General features: G+C 35.1%; 1 long non-coding RNA gene across 2 annotated transcripts; it reads left to right on the top strand.

The window, feature by feature from the left end:
* The first annotated feature begins 13,059 nt into the window (after window positions 1–13,059).
* On the top strand, window positions 13,060–16,791 carry LOC126973579 (uncharacterized). Of its 2 annotated transcripts, none has more exons than XR_007731383.1 (3): window positions 13,060–13,153; window positions 14,756–14,941; window positions 15,828–16,791. It is a non-coding gene; the product is annotated as an uncharacterized LOC126973579 (long non-coding RNA). The 2 variants fall into 2 exon arrangements; XR_007731382.1 differs by lacking the exon at window positions 13,060–13,153 and adding an exon at window positions 14,490–14,579.
* The last annotated feature ends 258 nt before the right edge of the window (window positions 16,792–17,049 follow it).

The raw sequence follows: 17,049 nt of genomic DNA on the forward strand, positions 1-17,049 counted from the left end.
GGGGATGATATCCTAACTTGTGGCGTGTCGTGCGAAGGTGGAATTCGGCGGCAGGAATCAGGTTAAACAGCTCTTCGGAACACTACCCGTGATAAATGCGGTAGAAGACACACAATGAAGCGACACCTCTACGCAACGCCAAGTGATCAAGCCGTTCACAGAGCAGGGAAGAATCATGCATAGTTAAATTTATATGTTATTGAAAAAGGGGTGGGGGGCCCGTAATGGCTAGGACTTGGATTAAGCAATTAAAATTAGCGATGGTAGAATTTCACTATTTAACAGAAAGCGACCCAATAGCGACGTCACTAAGAAGTGATTTTCCAGAAGTATTCGCAGAAGGCCTCGGTACATTCAAATCAAACTTTAAATTATTTTTGAATGATAAAACGCCGGTGTTTGTAAAAACGCGCTCTTTGCCACTGGCGTTGCGAGGCGCGGTTGAAAAGGAACTCGATAGGCTCCAGCCGGAAGGGGTCTTATACAAGGTTGAGAGGTCAGACCTATAGTGCCGGTGGTCAAAGCTAACGGTAATATTCGGTTGTGCGGAGATTATAAAATCACGATAAATCCATTACTGAAAAGCTACCATTACCCACTGCCGCGTATCGACGACCTGTTTGCAACCCTGAGAGGGGGTGAACAGTATACTAAATTAGATTTATCGAATGCTTTCCAACAATGTATGTTACACAAAGTTTCACAACCCATGACCGCCATTGCTACACATTTGGGCACTTTTGTGTATAGACGTGTACCATTCGGAATCAAATGCATTCCCGAAAATTTTCAAAAAATTATGGAAGAAGTCTTATGCGGCCTTCTTTCTACTGCTGTGTTTGCTGACGATATTTGTGTTACGGGAAAGGATAGGGCAAGTCGTTTACGCAATTTAAGGGCGGTGCTACAAAGGTTAAAAGAAAACGGGTTAAGAATAAATTTTGAAGAATGTCAGTTTTTTAAAGATCACCTTCAAAAGTGTCACCTACCTCGGTTACAAAATTGATAAGCAAGGTTTGCACACAGATTAAAAAAAATTGCAGCCATTGCGGCAGCGTCTAGACCAGATAATATTACACAATTGAAAAGTTTCATGGGACTTGTGAATTTTTATTCAAAGTTTTGTTCTAACATGAGTGATATTTTAAAACCTATGTATACTAACTAAGTTAGTTAGTAGCTAGTTAACTACTTAAGAAAAATGTAAAATGGGAATGGTCTGTCGAACGTGACAGAGCTTTTAATTAGATAAAAAATGTATTAAGCAGTTCTCCGGTGTTAGCACACTATGATCCGAGCCCTACATTAATTTTATCGGTGGATAGCAGCGCGTACGGTGTGGGGGCAGTACTAACGCAGACGGTAGCGAATAGCGAGCGTCCGGTGTGTTGTGCGTCACGTACTTTGAACGCGACTGAAGTTAACTACACGCAGTTAGATAAAGAAGCTGTAGTTACCAGGTCATAAAATCCCAACAAAAAAAAAATCTGACCTTTGTTTTTGGAGTTTCAAAACACCATCAATATATTTATGGTAGACATTTCACCACAGACTAATATGATGCTTACGCATTTCACACTTCGTAGCGATCACCGTCCTCAGAGCTACTTTTTTGGTAAAAACAAGGGAATCCCTGTGACAGCCAGCGTTGCCAGATGTACCGCTTTTCCGCTTTTTACACCGCCTTTCTTGATAATGGTCCACCTTCCGCTTTTAACTGACGCGGTTCCGCTTTTTTTGAGACTAGTTAGTTCCATATCGGACCAACTATGGTAAAAATAATATAACATTTGCAGGAGCACAGCTATACAATAAGCTTTCGAAAACTGTTAGAGAAGCGACTTCGCTCAACATCTTCAAAAAAAGGCTGCTATATCATTTACAAAGCAATGTATAAAAACATCTTATCGTAATAACAATAAACTATATCAGAAAGCAGCAATGAGCAAATTCGCCTCTCACTCACTGATTTTATGTTCTCATGTAAGTGACTACAGTCTTAATGAGAAATTAAAGTTCTTTAATCCGATGTCATGTTCAACTTTGAACTAGTTGAAAATTTAGTCGGTTGAATGAATACATCCAATCTGAAAAGACTGTTGTAATAGTAGTACACGAAAAAATGGTGACTTATGGAATGAATGGTGAAAGACGAAATTGGTGAACGGCTGTTCACAAATCTTCCTAACTTCGCGCTCACAGCTCTGTCAGTTCCTAATTCAAATGCAGATTATGGGAGGAAATTCTCAAAAATAAATAATATAAAAACTGACAAGCGAAATCGTCTAATTACACCAACACTCAATGGAGTACATTTGGCAGACCAGGCTGTAAGAAAACATGAAGGCTGTTCCAATAATTTCAAAGGTTCTCCAAACATGTTGGCAAAGATGACTGTCAAACAGATTTATAACATTCCAAAAGCAGAGGTCGAAGAGTCGAGAGACAATGCTGAGGATGTGTTTACCATCGAATAAGGAATGAGAATAAAATTCCATTTAAACACTCACATTTTTTTATGTTCACTGACATATTCCCTTTAATTTATAAAATCTCTTGTCCTGGTATGAAGAAACATATAAAAAAACAAAGCTTATGGAGAAAGAACAATCGATAATGTACCTATAATACATAATGTTTATTCATTATGTCTTCCACACTGAATAGGCAAAATATAGGATTAAGCTTAATCTATCACAATGTAAGAGGACTGCGGACAAAAACAAACATATTTTTTAATAACCTATCAATATCACAAATAGATATAGCACTTATTACTGAGTCGTGGTTATGTCCTAGTATTTTAGACTCGGAATTGTGCGATTCTGCGCGATTCGACGTATTTCGTCGTGACCGTACCACGAGTGGTGATGCATTTGGTGGGGGAGTATTAATTGCTTGTGCGAGGCGATTCGGTGCTCGCCGGCGCTTTGACCTTGAACACGATGATCTGGAATGTATGTGCATATCTATACCTGCCCGCACTCTAGGCTCACTATGTGACTTAAGTATCATTTGTGCTTATATTCCTCCTAACCAGATACTTCCATCACGGATACAGATACTCTGCGAGATATTATCGCAATTATTTAATCCTCACCCTGACGATCATTTTATTCTGGCAGGGGATTTTAATTTGCCATGTATTGATTGGAAACAGGGGCATCCTATTCTACTAAAAAAAGGAAGCATCGTTATCCAGAATACTGCCACGGAGTTATTAAACTTAACAGCATTTCTTGGGTTAATTCAATATAATTTCTTTTTTAATACTCATAACAACCTACTAGACTTAATTTATTCCAATACATCTTTAATTATCAATAAATCAAAATCACCTTTAGTTAAAGAGGATATTTTCCACCCTGCAATTGATATTTGTGTTATTGATATCGTATTACCGTCAATAAAACGTACTAATACGAAACGTTATTTATATAATAAGGTAGATTATAATGCTGTAAACTACTTTTTTTCTAATTACGATTGGACTTCGCTTGAATGCTTACCACTGCATGTCGCGATCGATAAATTTTACTCGCAATTTGTACCTCATAAAACTTTCGCACACTTACACATATCCTATGTGGTACACTAAGGCTCTCATAAATATAATAAAAGAGAAAGCAAAATATAATAATCCGAACGACTATGCTTCCTTTTCTAAATTACGTCGGCGTGTTAAAAACGTTGAAAAAAGATGCTATTCAGAATATATTAGGAACTCTGAGGATAAAATAAAATCTACACCTAAATTAATCTGGACTTATGTTAAATCCAAAAGAAATAATAAATCTGCTTACCCTGGCTTTATAAAGATGAGACTATCTCAAATCAATATGATATTTGTAATGCTTTTAATGATTTCTTCTGCAAAAATTTTATTTCACCTGTATCGCAATATAAAGTTTTTTCAGAGGAACGGTCTATTTGTCATGATACAATCAGCAATATTCAACTTACGATTGACGAGGTAAAAAAATTACTAAAAACTCTTGATACATCAAAAGGCCCGGGTTGTGATAAAATTCCACCAAGCTTTCTGGTCGCTTGTTCTGCATCACTATCAGCGCCTATAGCACTAATTTTTAAACGCTGCTTTCTTGAAGGATATTTCCCAAAAATATGGAAAACTGCTAATATAGTACCAATCCATAAAAAAGTATCTAAAGCATCTGTTGAAAATTATAGGCCTATATCAATACTTAATACCTTAGGTAAATTAATGGAAAGGGTAGCACACAATTACCTGTACCCCATAATCATTCGTCACTTACCTCTAGAGCAGCATGGTTTCATACATGGTCGCTCCACTAATACCAATCTTGCTGTTTTTACTAATTACGTTCAGCGTGGAATGGATGATGGTTATCAAAATTGACGTAATTTATACTGATTTTGAGAAGGCGTTTGATCGAGTCGACCATATTATACTTTTACTACTCATAGTTATCCTAGGCGGGACAATGCAGTTAATTGTAATACTTTATTATCATGTGAAATTTCCCGTGAAGATATCACTAAACTTTTAAAGGGATTAAATATATACAAAGGAGCAGGCTGTGATAACATACCAGCATTATTCATTGTCAAGTGTGCAGAACCCTTATCATATCCACTGGAAAAGATCTATAATAAATCCTTTACTTGCGGTGTCTTCCCGTTACGACGGAAGCAAGCGCGCGTAGTACCAATCTACAAATCAGGTGGCAGGGAAATGGTAAGTAACTATAGGCCAATCTCAATATTACCGATATTAGACAAGGTATTTGAAAAATTAGTTTGCAAAGTACTCACATGGCATTTAAGACATATTATAACTACTCATCAGCACGGTTTCTTAGCGAATAAGTCTACCGCTACTAATTTGGTATCTTTTGTTGAAAGCATTTCTAAAACCGTAGACTCTAGATCTTCTGTGGACGTCATATACACTGATTTCAGCAAGGCGTTCGATCGAGTTAACCATTCAATCTTAACCGAAAAACTTGCTGCGTCGGGAATCGGAAATAGCCTTCTTAGATGGTTCAGTTCATACCTTGCAAATAGATCTGGTATAGTGGCAGTAAATGGATTCAAATCATTCACATATTCAATGACAACTGGTGTACCACAAGGCTCCCATCTCGGTCCTATTTTATTTAATTTGTTTATTAATGACCTATGTACAAATATCCATCATTCAGAATGTTATTTATTTGCGGACGATTTAAAAATTGCCAGATGTGTGAATTCTATAAGCGACTCTGAAAAGCTTCAGGAGGATTTAAATAGATTAGCTTACTGGTGTAAATGTAACCTTATGGTATTAAATGCTGAGAAATGTTTTCATGTGAGATTTTCCAGAAAAAGGCTAAATAGCTGTAAAGATATAGTATACAAAATAAATGATACACCTCTTAAGCAAGTTGAGCAGATTCGGGATCTTGGAGTGATTTTGGATAGCAACCTAAGATTTGACCAACACATTAATAACATTACTTCCAAGGCTTTTAAAATGCTCGGGTTTGTTCTGCGGAATACCAAGGAATTTAAAAATTCTGAAACAATGATTGTACTATATAATGCGCTGGTGAGAAGTTGTCTTGAGTATTGTTCTGTTGTTTGGAACCCTTATTATAACAAATATATACAACGCGTTGAGAGTATCCAAAAAAAAATTCTAAAAATTATTAGCTTTCGCCTAAAAACGAGACATCTTGACAGCTATAGTAGCAGGCTAGCAAATTATAAAATGATATCCTTGGAGGATCGTAGGCAAATCCATGAACAGATATTTTTATATAAAATCATTAATGGGATGTTGGATTGCCCGCAGCTATTGAGCAAGATAAATATTCACATGCCAACTAGAGCACCTCAACTGGCAAAATATAAACCGTTTATACCTGATCGAGCAAACTCTAATCTCGGATTTAACTCCCCACTGAATAGGCTGTTGCGTCAATACAATACTATAATTTCAAACAAGCGATCTTTAGATGTTTTTGGAGATACAGTAGCACAATTTAAGAGAAACCTGACACTCTGATTAGTAAAATGTAATGACCTAATTTATAATAAAAAATGCATAGATAAGATATATTGTACCTATACTATAGTATTTTAGTGATTATATTGAAGTGACTGTATTTTAGCTTGTAATGATTTATAGAATTAATTTATCTTTTTATATTGTTTTAACATGTTAGCGTTATAGGACTTCAATTTACTTTTATATAATTAACAACTAAATTGTTTGTATGTTAATGTGCATGATGTGTTCACCTGTAATTGCAGGAACACGATTTTTTAAATTTATGTTTCAATCTTATGAATTGTCTTGTGTATTCTGTGTTGGTGGACCTTGTATAAATAAATAAATAAATAAATACACAAGTTGCAGGAACTAGGGATTCGTGGTGATCTTCTTCGTTGGATGGAGTCTTACCTGTACAATTGTTCGCAAGCTGTGGTCTTGGCTGGGCATCGTTCTGACCTTGTGGAGTTCCGCAAGGGTCAATTTTGGGACCATTACTATATTTATCTTATTTATATGATATTGGCGACTGTTTCCAGTTTGCTAAGTTTCTTATGTATGCTGACTACACTAAAATTTACACTCGCATTAAGACTGAAATAGATTCAATAAACCTTCAGAGTGATTTAATCAGACTGTGTGACTATTATCATGACAACCGTATTGGAGTCAATGTAACTAAATGTTTTCACATCACCTTTACGCGAAAAAGAAATAAATTAGAAAACCTATACACATTACTTGATGTTCTATTAACACGAACGAATAGCATTAGGGACTTAGGAATAGTGTTTGATATAAAAATGTCAATGTCAGATCACATTGCTGCAATAACTGAAAAGGCTTACAGGAATCTAGGTTTCGTTATACGTGTAAGTCAACATTTTTCAGGTTTAGAGTGTATAAAAGTTCTTTATTTCTCATATGTTCGTAGCGTCTTAGAATACTGCTGTAATATCTGGAACCCATACTATAGGATATATATCTATGAAATAGAGAATATACAATCAAAATTTGTAAAGGTATTAGAATATCGCCTTCAGCATTATGGTTCTAGTTATGAGGAATCCTGTAGCCACCATAAATTAATGCAATTAAAAGACCGGCGAACTTTACTCGATATGTTATTTCTTTATGACGTGTGCAACAACAGAATTGACTGCCCCGAACTTACGAGGGGAGGCTGATAAGTAATCTACCTAACTATGAAAGAAAAGACTTTGATGGCTAGTTTTTTTTTTTATTTTTCTATATATTCTCCTGCAAGTGAAATACACTTATGACATTTGCAAATAAGTGACTTCATGCCGTTATAATAGTAATTTTTATTTTGCTCGTCAAAATGGTCAGTCACAGCCTCCTTCATTTCTTAGTCCGTCGAAAATCTGCGACCCCTCAATTTTTTCTTTAAATCTTTGAATAAGAAATAGTCACAGGGAGCCAGATCTGGACTATAAGGTGGATGGTTAATTTCTGTGAAGCCAGGGACCGTAGGTGTTTAAATTATTGGAGAATTGTGTGCGTTCAGTCCTCCAACAGAACCACGGGTGTACTCGCTCTATGACTCCGTCGACGGCGTCGTTGTAACGGTTGATGGCTTGCAACGCGTCAGTTTGGTCTGCATGTGCATTTCGACCGCGTCCCGGATTATGGGACCACGTCGCGTGAGGTCCCGCAAGCCCTGTCTGTCCATTTCTTGCGTGAGCAGTACGGCTCATTGGGCTCGATATCTATCTGTTATCTTCTGCCCGTACATGCGGATGTTCAGGAATTCCACGGCCGTTTCACTGTCAAATGACCGCAGTGTGTCAGCAAGCTCTTGTGCTGCTCGTATGCCATGGATGGCCTCTTCGATTTGCTGATGACATGACTTCTAAACTTTTTGATGTGTTTATAGCAAGCAGCGACAGAATTTGGTTCATATTGAGCTGTAGGCGGCGAGTGTGGTGTTGACGTGCTTTGGGTAATAATACAGTTGAGCAGGTCTGAGGAGGCTGGGGAAGTGAATCGTTTCGCCAGCTGGTAAATACCCCATCCAGCGAGTCCCACACCTATAATCGCTCCTACCGTCATCGCCGCGGGAGCTAGAGTATGAGATAGTTTAATGATGATTCGTCTTCCCAGGGACCGTAGGTGTTTAAATTAGTAAGCTATGTCCAGAATTCGCTAAACAAAAAAAAATAAAGTTTCAATGGCCCAGAATTGCATATATGCCGAGGCAGCTAAAATCCATCCTCCACCTTCAAAACCTTATAATAATGTAGTAGCTTCCTCCCCTACCCAATCTGGAAATAAAAATCATCCTTCTTCAAATTTTAGTTCACATGTACCTCCTACACCAAACAATGGGCATAAAAAAACTGTATTTATTCAATGTCGTGTTCTTCCTAAACAAACTGGAGGATATGACCGTACCATGTATGAATCAATTAATAATGAATACAATAATCATAATTCCCAAATACCTGATGGTTGTATGTTGAAACAGAGATCAAATACAACTCCACAACAATCAATTGTAGAATTAATTTTGGAACTTATTATGTATATTGATTTCTAGTTCTAGTAATTCATTCTCTAGTGATAACTCTTTACCTTCCAACACTGTCAATTCATTATCGACATCTTTAAACCAAATCTTTAATTATGGACTACAAAATCCTTCAGTAGAACTGCAGGAGTGCTAAAAGCAAAAAAACTGATATTATTTACTTACTAAATAAATATAACCTAATAAACCTATGGCTGTGAGAAATGATAGACTTGATGGGTATGGTGGAGTAGCCATACTTATTAGTAAAGCTTTCTCATATAAGATTTTTTCACTCCCTCCTCTCAGTGATGGCATTAATGCCATTGCTATGATTGTAAATAAAATTTGTATAATATCTGTGTACCTCACCCTTCTTCTGCTTTATATAATGAGTTTAGTCAATTACTTGCTACCTTACCTGGCCCATTTTTAGTACTTGGTGATTTCAACTGTGAATTGATGACAGATATTTTAGACTCTCTTAATGTATGTATATCGAACAATGGAACTCCAACTCGACATACTGGTCCCCATGAAAGCCTCAGTGCTCCTCACTTGTCACTTTGTTCTCAAAGTTTGGCCTCACTGGTATCCTGGAGTGTACTTGACAATTCTAATGGCAGTTATCATATACCGGTTGTTCTTACTTTACCTATATCTTGTACACATTCTAATGTAAAACACATTTCTAAATTAAAACATAAACTGCCAGATGATTGGATTTCATTTAAACATTATGTTGAACAAGACTATCTAACCTTCCTATTGTTTATGGTGGTAATAAAACAATATGAGCAGATGAGATTACCAAAGTATTAATTGATGCTGCTAACACTTTATTTCCATTATGGGGTAATAGACAAGGTAAAATTCCATTTCCTGCTTGGTGGGATCATGAGAGCATTATAGCTATCAAGCAGCGAAAGGAGACTGAGAAAAAATATTGTTTCAAATAGCTAATTCCACTCGCAAGTTCCTCCGAAAACAAGAAATTTGAGGGTTGGAGTTTTGTGAGTCTTTAAATCCAGATGTTTGCCCATCAGTTGTTTGGAAAAATATAAGAAGATTTAAATCAGCTTTCTTTTCACACTCATTGACTACATTATCTATTGAACTAGCCGACAATTTTTTGGACAAGCTGGCTCCTTCATCTGCTCCTGACTTTAAAAACGCCCATCGTTGTATTCCTTACTCTGTAGCTTGTAGTTATACAGACCTTAATGCTCCCTTTTCTTTTTCTGAACTAAAAGAGGTGCTGTCTTATGCAATAGACTCATCTCCAAGTGAAGATGGCATCACATTCTCTTTCTTGATTAACTGCAGTGACACTTCCTTGAATTATTATTTGAGTATTATTATGGAGACTGGTTATATTCCTTCTTCTTGGAAAACCCAAGCCATAATTCCCATATTAAAACCAAACAAACCAGCCCCTGATATTTCATATTTTCATCCAATAGCGCTATCGTCTGTCCTTGCCAAAATATTTGAGCATCTTGATAAAAATTAAAAATAGGTTAGAATTTTTTATTGAAATTAATAACATTTTGACGGCCAATCAGCTGGGATTTATTTGGAGAGGGCCGGAGCGCCAAAGACAATATAAGTACTTTTGTGTCGGATATTCTTTTAGCTTTCTCAAATAATGAGTCCGTTCTTGCGGCCTTTCTTGATATCAGCTCAGCTTATGATAATGTACTGATTTCAGTACTGCATCAAAATTGCATGACCTCCACGTTCCCCAATTATTAATTACATTTATCATCAATATGCTTTCTGAAAGATGTATTAATTTAGACCTTAACAATGGTACTCAACTATCAAGATTCAAGGCTTGTATGGAGAGGCCTGACCCAGGGGTCGGTCCTAAGTCCATCTCAACTATGATTTAGAAACATCGTTAACCTCAGATATATCTGTTTTGCAATATGCTGATGATCTTCTTTTATACAACTCGGACAGTTGTGTAGTAAATGCTAGTTATCGCTTAACTACTCTTAGTATGCTAAATGACTGGTTGGATGTCAATGGATTAGAATCGTCTGTTAGTAAAAGCCCTGTGGTTCTATTTTCTAGACAGAGAACCATTCACGATTTCAATGTACTTTATGGGGATTATCCAATGCCCGTAAAGTCTGAATTTAAATTCCTGGCAGTTATTTTAGATTCCAAACTTACAGGAGTACCTCAATGTGATTATATTGTTGCTAAATGTGAAAGAAACTTAAATATGATCAGGTGTCTAACCGGCCCATTCTTTTTTGTTGCGCCTTATTTACAACACCCTTATTCGTAGCTTACTAGATTATGCCACTTTCATTTTAGAGCCCTGTAGGGTAGTTGCTCTTAGGAAATTAGATTGTGTGCAGGCCAAAGCTTCAAGGATCATTCTTAGAGCTATGAAATCTAGTCCTATCAACGCTTTGCAAATAGAGTATGTAGAACCACCTTTCTACTTAAGACGTCAATTTTTATCTGATACGTATTTATTTAAAGCTATGCAATTTTCTCATCGTACTTTACGTGATAAACTTCAACTCCTTTTAGAATGTATTGATACTTATTCATACTTGTCCCACAAATCGCCCCGTGCCTTGTCAAAAGCTTTCAAACATTTGGCTTCATACAAGCGCTGATGTTTAGCACATATTGTTATTCTACGTCTTTTGATACTAAATATAAGGAACTAATAATCTCTCCAGATGTTAGGATTAATCCAGATATTCCAAGAATTGAATTCGAAGCTCCTCAATATGAAAACATCTTAATAGAAAATGAGTGTACGGACTTTCATTATATATAGTGATGCTTCTAAGCACCACCTCGAAACCTGCTAGTGACATGTCATGAAAAAGGCTATAAAGTGGTGTTTTCCTGGGTACCAGCTCACTCTGGCATTTTTTGGAAACGAACGATCTGACCAGCTTGACGAACGAAACTATTTCATGCGGAGATATGGCAAATTATTATAACAATGTCCATGATTTGTGTGCATTGCCAAAACATTCCCTTCAGGAATGTGGCATGGTTGATCTCTACCAAGTTAAAGCGCACATTTGCTAGAATTCATAACAATATTCCGTCAAAGCTATGGTTCTCAGGTTTGGTGTTGAGCAGGAGAGTAACGTATATCCTAACGCGTATGCGTTTGGGCCACGTTTGTTCTCCTGTTCAACTGGCGAAATTTGGAATTGTGAATAGTGATCTGTGTGAATGTGGTGAGTTGGGTGACCTGAACCATATATTTTTATCATGCCCAAAATATAACCGGGAATCATTATTCTCGGGTTTTATTCAGTGTCATATCCCACTTCCTACTTATTTTGACATCCTTTTATCCTCTGATAAACCTTGTGTATATAAACTTCTTTCCACATTTATCCTATTAAATGATTTTGAACTGTAAATAAGTAGTATAAGTATTCCATAATATATTATTTTCTATCCTTTACTCATCCTATCAAAAATTTTAAGTAAGTTTCCTCCGTCTTAAAGAAATATATAATTTAAATCTAAATACTATCTCTAAATTTTAGAAATATATAATTAAATAAGAAATAAAGAAAAAATAAAAACTTGACAATGGCTCAATCGCTCAACGCGCGGAGCCAATAAACCAAGAAGAAGAAGAAAAGGGGCACGCTACTTTTACAGTGTCTACTTCTACAGTGTCATTATTCTAAGGTATCGAATATCGAACTCTACCGGAACCATAGATATTTTTTTTTTGGTTCTGTTCGTCCATCCGGACAGGCAAAGGGGTCAAAAGCCCATACATCCAAGTCTTATTTTTATTTTTCTATTCTTCAGTCTTCACTTTACACAGCTTGTTCAAAGTCAAGCTAAGTCTTTATATCATCTTCATCTTCAAACATAAATAGTACAATTTCACATAAAAGTAGTATTTCGTGTTCTTCATGTTTCATTTTCTTCATATACATATAGGTTCGCATGAAAGGCCGAAGCCAAGTCTTTAATATTCTTGTTCCAATGAAGATCAAGCTTAAACCCCGGGCGGGTTTAATATTAATAAACTTTTATGATATAATACTAAAATATAAATCTCATATACGTTATAAGAAATATATTATACATGAACTATAAGTAATAATGATGAATATTAGTTGAATATAATTATAAGATAATATGAAACTAATTTAAGGTATAACTACAAATATAATATTTACATTTATACATTAAAATTTACATTATAAACACAAGTCCAATAATAATTTATGGACGAATATGTTTTAAGTCTATGTAATGGATTGTGTCAAAAACCAAGCCGTATATTCAAATTTTGCCTACCGTTGAAACTATAAATTTGTAAAGCGGCTCGAAGCAGTCATAAGTTTTCAATAACTGCTGAAGTGAGCGCGGGATGTCTTCAGCATTCTTATAAATATCCAAGAGGCAGTCTATCAATGTAAATCTTTGAAGATTATATTGGGGACAGTCAAATAAAATGTGATCAAGAGTTTGGGTGGATAAATTACAGAATTGACAAGTTGGAGAATCTAAAACACCGATCCTAAATAAATGAGCACCACTACGAGAATGTCAAAGACGTAGCCGACAAATTGTGGTGTAAAATTTTCTGTGTAAGTATTTTTTCTTTTTAACAAACCAGGGAGGAGAGCTTTCGTTTTTAATGTCGGCTAACCATTTGCCCTTTGTTTGAACAACTTGTTGCCAATAATTCTGAAAGTCTTGCAAGAATGTACCTTTAAAATGAGACAGTGCATCTGTATGTGGTATGGGAATGTTCAAAGCAGTATGTATCTGATTACTATTCACAATAGATTTAGCAAGATAATCAGCTTGTTCATTTCCTTCCACGCCTATGTGTGAAGGAGTCCAGAATAAAACAATATCTTTTATTAGGGACAAGCATTGATATTTGTCTCTAATATTGTAAATTATGAAATTAGTTGTAACATTACATTTAGGATATTGTAAAGCTTTTAAAACACTCATGCTATCCGTTATAACAATCCAATTATTATATGACTGTTCTCCAATATATTCTAGAGCAGCATATATTGCAGCACATTCTGCTGTGTATATACTAGCCAAGGTATTTAACCTACGACCAAACCCACTCCGCAGTTGTATGTCATAAACTGCCATAGAGACAGCAGTATTACTTTTAGATCCATCAGTATAAAGTTGGTTATAATTTTGCCACTCTGACAGCATACTATATACATCTTCCTTATATTTTAATGATTCATTAATAATTATTTTAATAGGTGTATATTTTGAATTATAAGAATTTAAATAACATGGCCAAAGAATACTAGAAAACAGATTATGATCACAAGAAAAATGTAACAAATCAGAGATGCCTTCTACTTGATAGTAGGAATTATTGTCAGTTTGGTTAATATAGTCCTGTATCTTTAATAGGAGTGGATGATTATTAATAGAAGTTAATTTGAGAAAGAATTTTGTTTGTAGATATTTGAATCTAAGAGCTAGTGGGGGAATATTACATTCTACTTGTAATGATATAATAGGAGTAGACCTAAAAGCGCCTGTTATGATCCTTAAGCATTTATTTTGTATTTTTTCTAATTTATTCACTAATGTAATTACTCCACCATAACAAAAGAAGGCATACTCAAAATGGCTACGGACTAATGACTTATATAGTGTTAGCAAGATGCGTGGGTCTGCACCTCAATATGTACCAGCTAATGATTTCAGAATATTGCAGGCCTTTAATGTTCGATTTTCTAATATTTCAACATATTTGTGCCATCTAAAATTACTTAAAAACGTAACTCCTAAAAACTTTATTGAATTATCTATTGAAATTTCCTGAGTACCATAATATATTTTTGCATCTCTTATTCTTATAGAATGCTTTGAAAATATTACTACTTTGCTTTTGTCAATACTGACCTCAAGACTAACATATTGAAAATAAAGCTCCAATTTTTTGAGTGCTACATTAAGATCTAACACAACATTTGATAAATTAAGTCCTGAACTATACACTACTAGATCATCAGCAAATTGGAGGTTAGAAACTCTATTACCCAAAACAATATTTATTTGATTTAAGTAGATTATAAAGAGCAATGGACTCAAAATTCCGCCTATATATGAATATCGAGGACCTATTAATTGGTTATTGACTCTAACATAAAGTTCACGACCATGCAAGAAATTGAATATCCAACTAACTATTTTTTCAGGGACATTTAAGGATAGAAGAATGGATGATAATTGTTCTAAATCAACATTATTAAATGCTCCTACAACATCCAAAAAAACACCAGCCAATATCTTACTGTCAATCTGGGCACTATGGATGTCAAGACATAAATGCCGTATACTCTCACAAGCAGAACGACCACATCGAAATCCAAATTGATTATTAGGTAAGAGGTTGTTACTTTCAATATAAAATATTAATCTCTGTTTTATTAATTGTTCAAAAATTTTACCAACACACGAGCTTAGTGTGATAGGACGATATGAATCAGCTGAACCAGAATCTTTCCCATGCTTTAAAATTGGAATTAGACAGTCTGTTTTCCATTCTTCTGGAATAGTGGAGTTCTTCCATAGGAGATTTAATATTTTTAGAAACTTATTTAAGTTAGAAGAGTTTAGGAGTTTTAACATTTTATAGGAGATCCAATCCGCATGCAGAGTCCTTTCTTGATGATAGATCAGCTTTTAATTCTTCAATAGTAAAAGGGGCAATCATAAAAGAGTTGGTGCTATTTAAAGGATGATTATTGTGAATAATTGTCAAATTTGGTACTGTATCTGGAGTATACTTGTGTAAAAAGTTGGATATTCAATTATTATATCAAATATATAATTAGAATATAAGTTCTTAAACTTCCTCATTTTTGTCCAAATCTGTTTCATTGGTGTTGAGTATTTATGGTGCAGCAAAAATCTGTCCAGGATTTACGACGTTCAAGTCTTACTATACATTTTTTCTTTGCTTGAGCTTTCTTAAAATGAATGTAGTTTTGGATATTGCAATTTGATTTGAATAACAGATGCCTGTTTGCAATCTTCTACCACTTTAGTACATTGCCCATTCCACCAGGGAAGTTGTCGCTTTCTTTTAGGTAGATTAGTAATATTGTTACAGTGGTAGTTGGTTTTAGGTACTGAATTTTCTACCGCTCTAAGAATTATGGAACAGAAGTTATTGTAAGACTTCTGTAGATTACAATTATTTATATCAAATTGTTTTAACAAGTCATTTACTAAGTTCTCATATTGGTCCCAATTTACTATTTTCAGATTACTGTGTGGAGGAATGTTGGATGGAATTGAAGAAGATTCAGTTTCCGACACTACCATGGAAAATTTTGTGATTGTAGGCAAGTGATAGCTGCCCAAAGAGTCCTGATGAACTTGCCATTCACAGCACAAGAATAATGAAGATGTGATAAATTGTTAGATCTAGTCCATTTGGTCTCCAAGAATTAGTACCCACTGTAGTTGGTTGATCATTATTTAAGAGCATTAAGTCATTATTGTCCATTACATCCATGATGTCTTTACCTCTAGAATTGGTTCTATTACAACCCCAAATGGTATGGTGAGCATTAAAATCACCAGCAATTATTAGTGGTTTTGGAATACTATACAACAGTCTATTAAATTTAGATTTGTCAAAGTTAGGTACACTGTTGCCAGGACTATAAAAGCTAACAATTGAGATGTCTTTTTGTTTGTATTTAATTTTGATTGCTACATTTTGCAAGGAGCTATCGGAATATGTTTCTAACTTTTGAAAATAAATGCCATTTCTAAGAAAAATTGCTACACTATTGTGATCATTACCACAATCATTTCTTAGTATTGTATAACCTCTGATAGATAACTGTATATTTGGTTAAAGCCAAGTTTCTGATATAAGTGCTATGTGTATGTCCTGCTCATAAAGAAGGTTTTGAAGCTCAAGTCTGTTACTCAACAGACTTTGAGCATTCCACTGTACTATGTTAAGTTTGTGACAGTTGAATGTGACGTTTTATTTTTAGTTTCTATGGTATCTTTAATAGCTGAACTAATTGCGTGTGACCTAATGCTTTGATTCTGTGTTTTATTTAGTGTAATGACTTTGATTATTGATTCTGTGATTAGGTTCATTGCTGCTGGATTGGATAAAATTAAATTAATTATGTCTTGTGTGTTCTCTGTCTTATTAAGTGATGGAAAGTTTGTTGGATGTTTAAATAAATCTGATAATGGTGTTTTACTTTTATTTTTACTATCCAATATCTTTTTGTGTTTTATAGGGCATTGACCTGATACTGCAAGATGGTTACCTTTACAGTGCACACATACTGCTTTGTCAATAGGTATAGTACATTCTTTATATGAATGATTTTCAGTGCAGATTGAGCAACGCTGAGCATTATTACAGAATTTAGCCAAGTGGTCAAACCTAAGGCATCGGAAATACTGCTTAACTGGCGGCACATAAGGTCGCACTGGTAGACGCCACATCTTTAAG

The sequence above is a fragment of the Leptidea sinapis genome, chromosome 29 (genome assembly GCF_905404315.1).
Source record: "Leptidea sinapis chromosome 29, ilLepSina1.1, whole genome shotgun sequence".
In the NCBI taxonomy this organism is placed as follows: Eukaryota; Metazoa; Arthropoda; class Insecta; order Lepidoptera; family Pieridae; genus Leptidea; species Leptidea sinapis.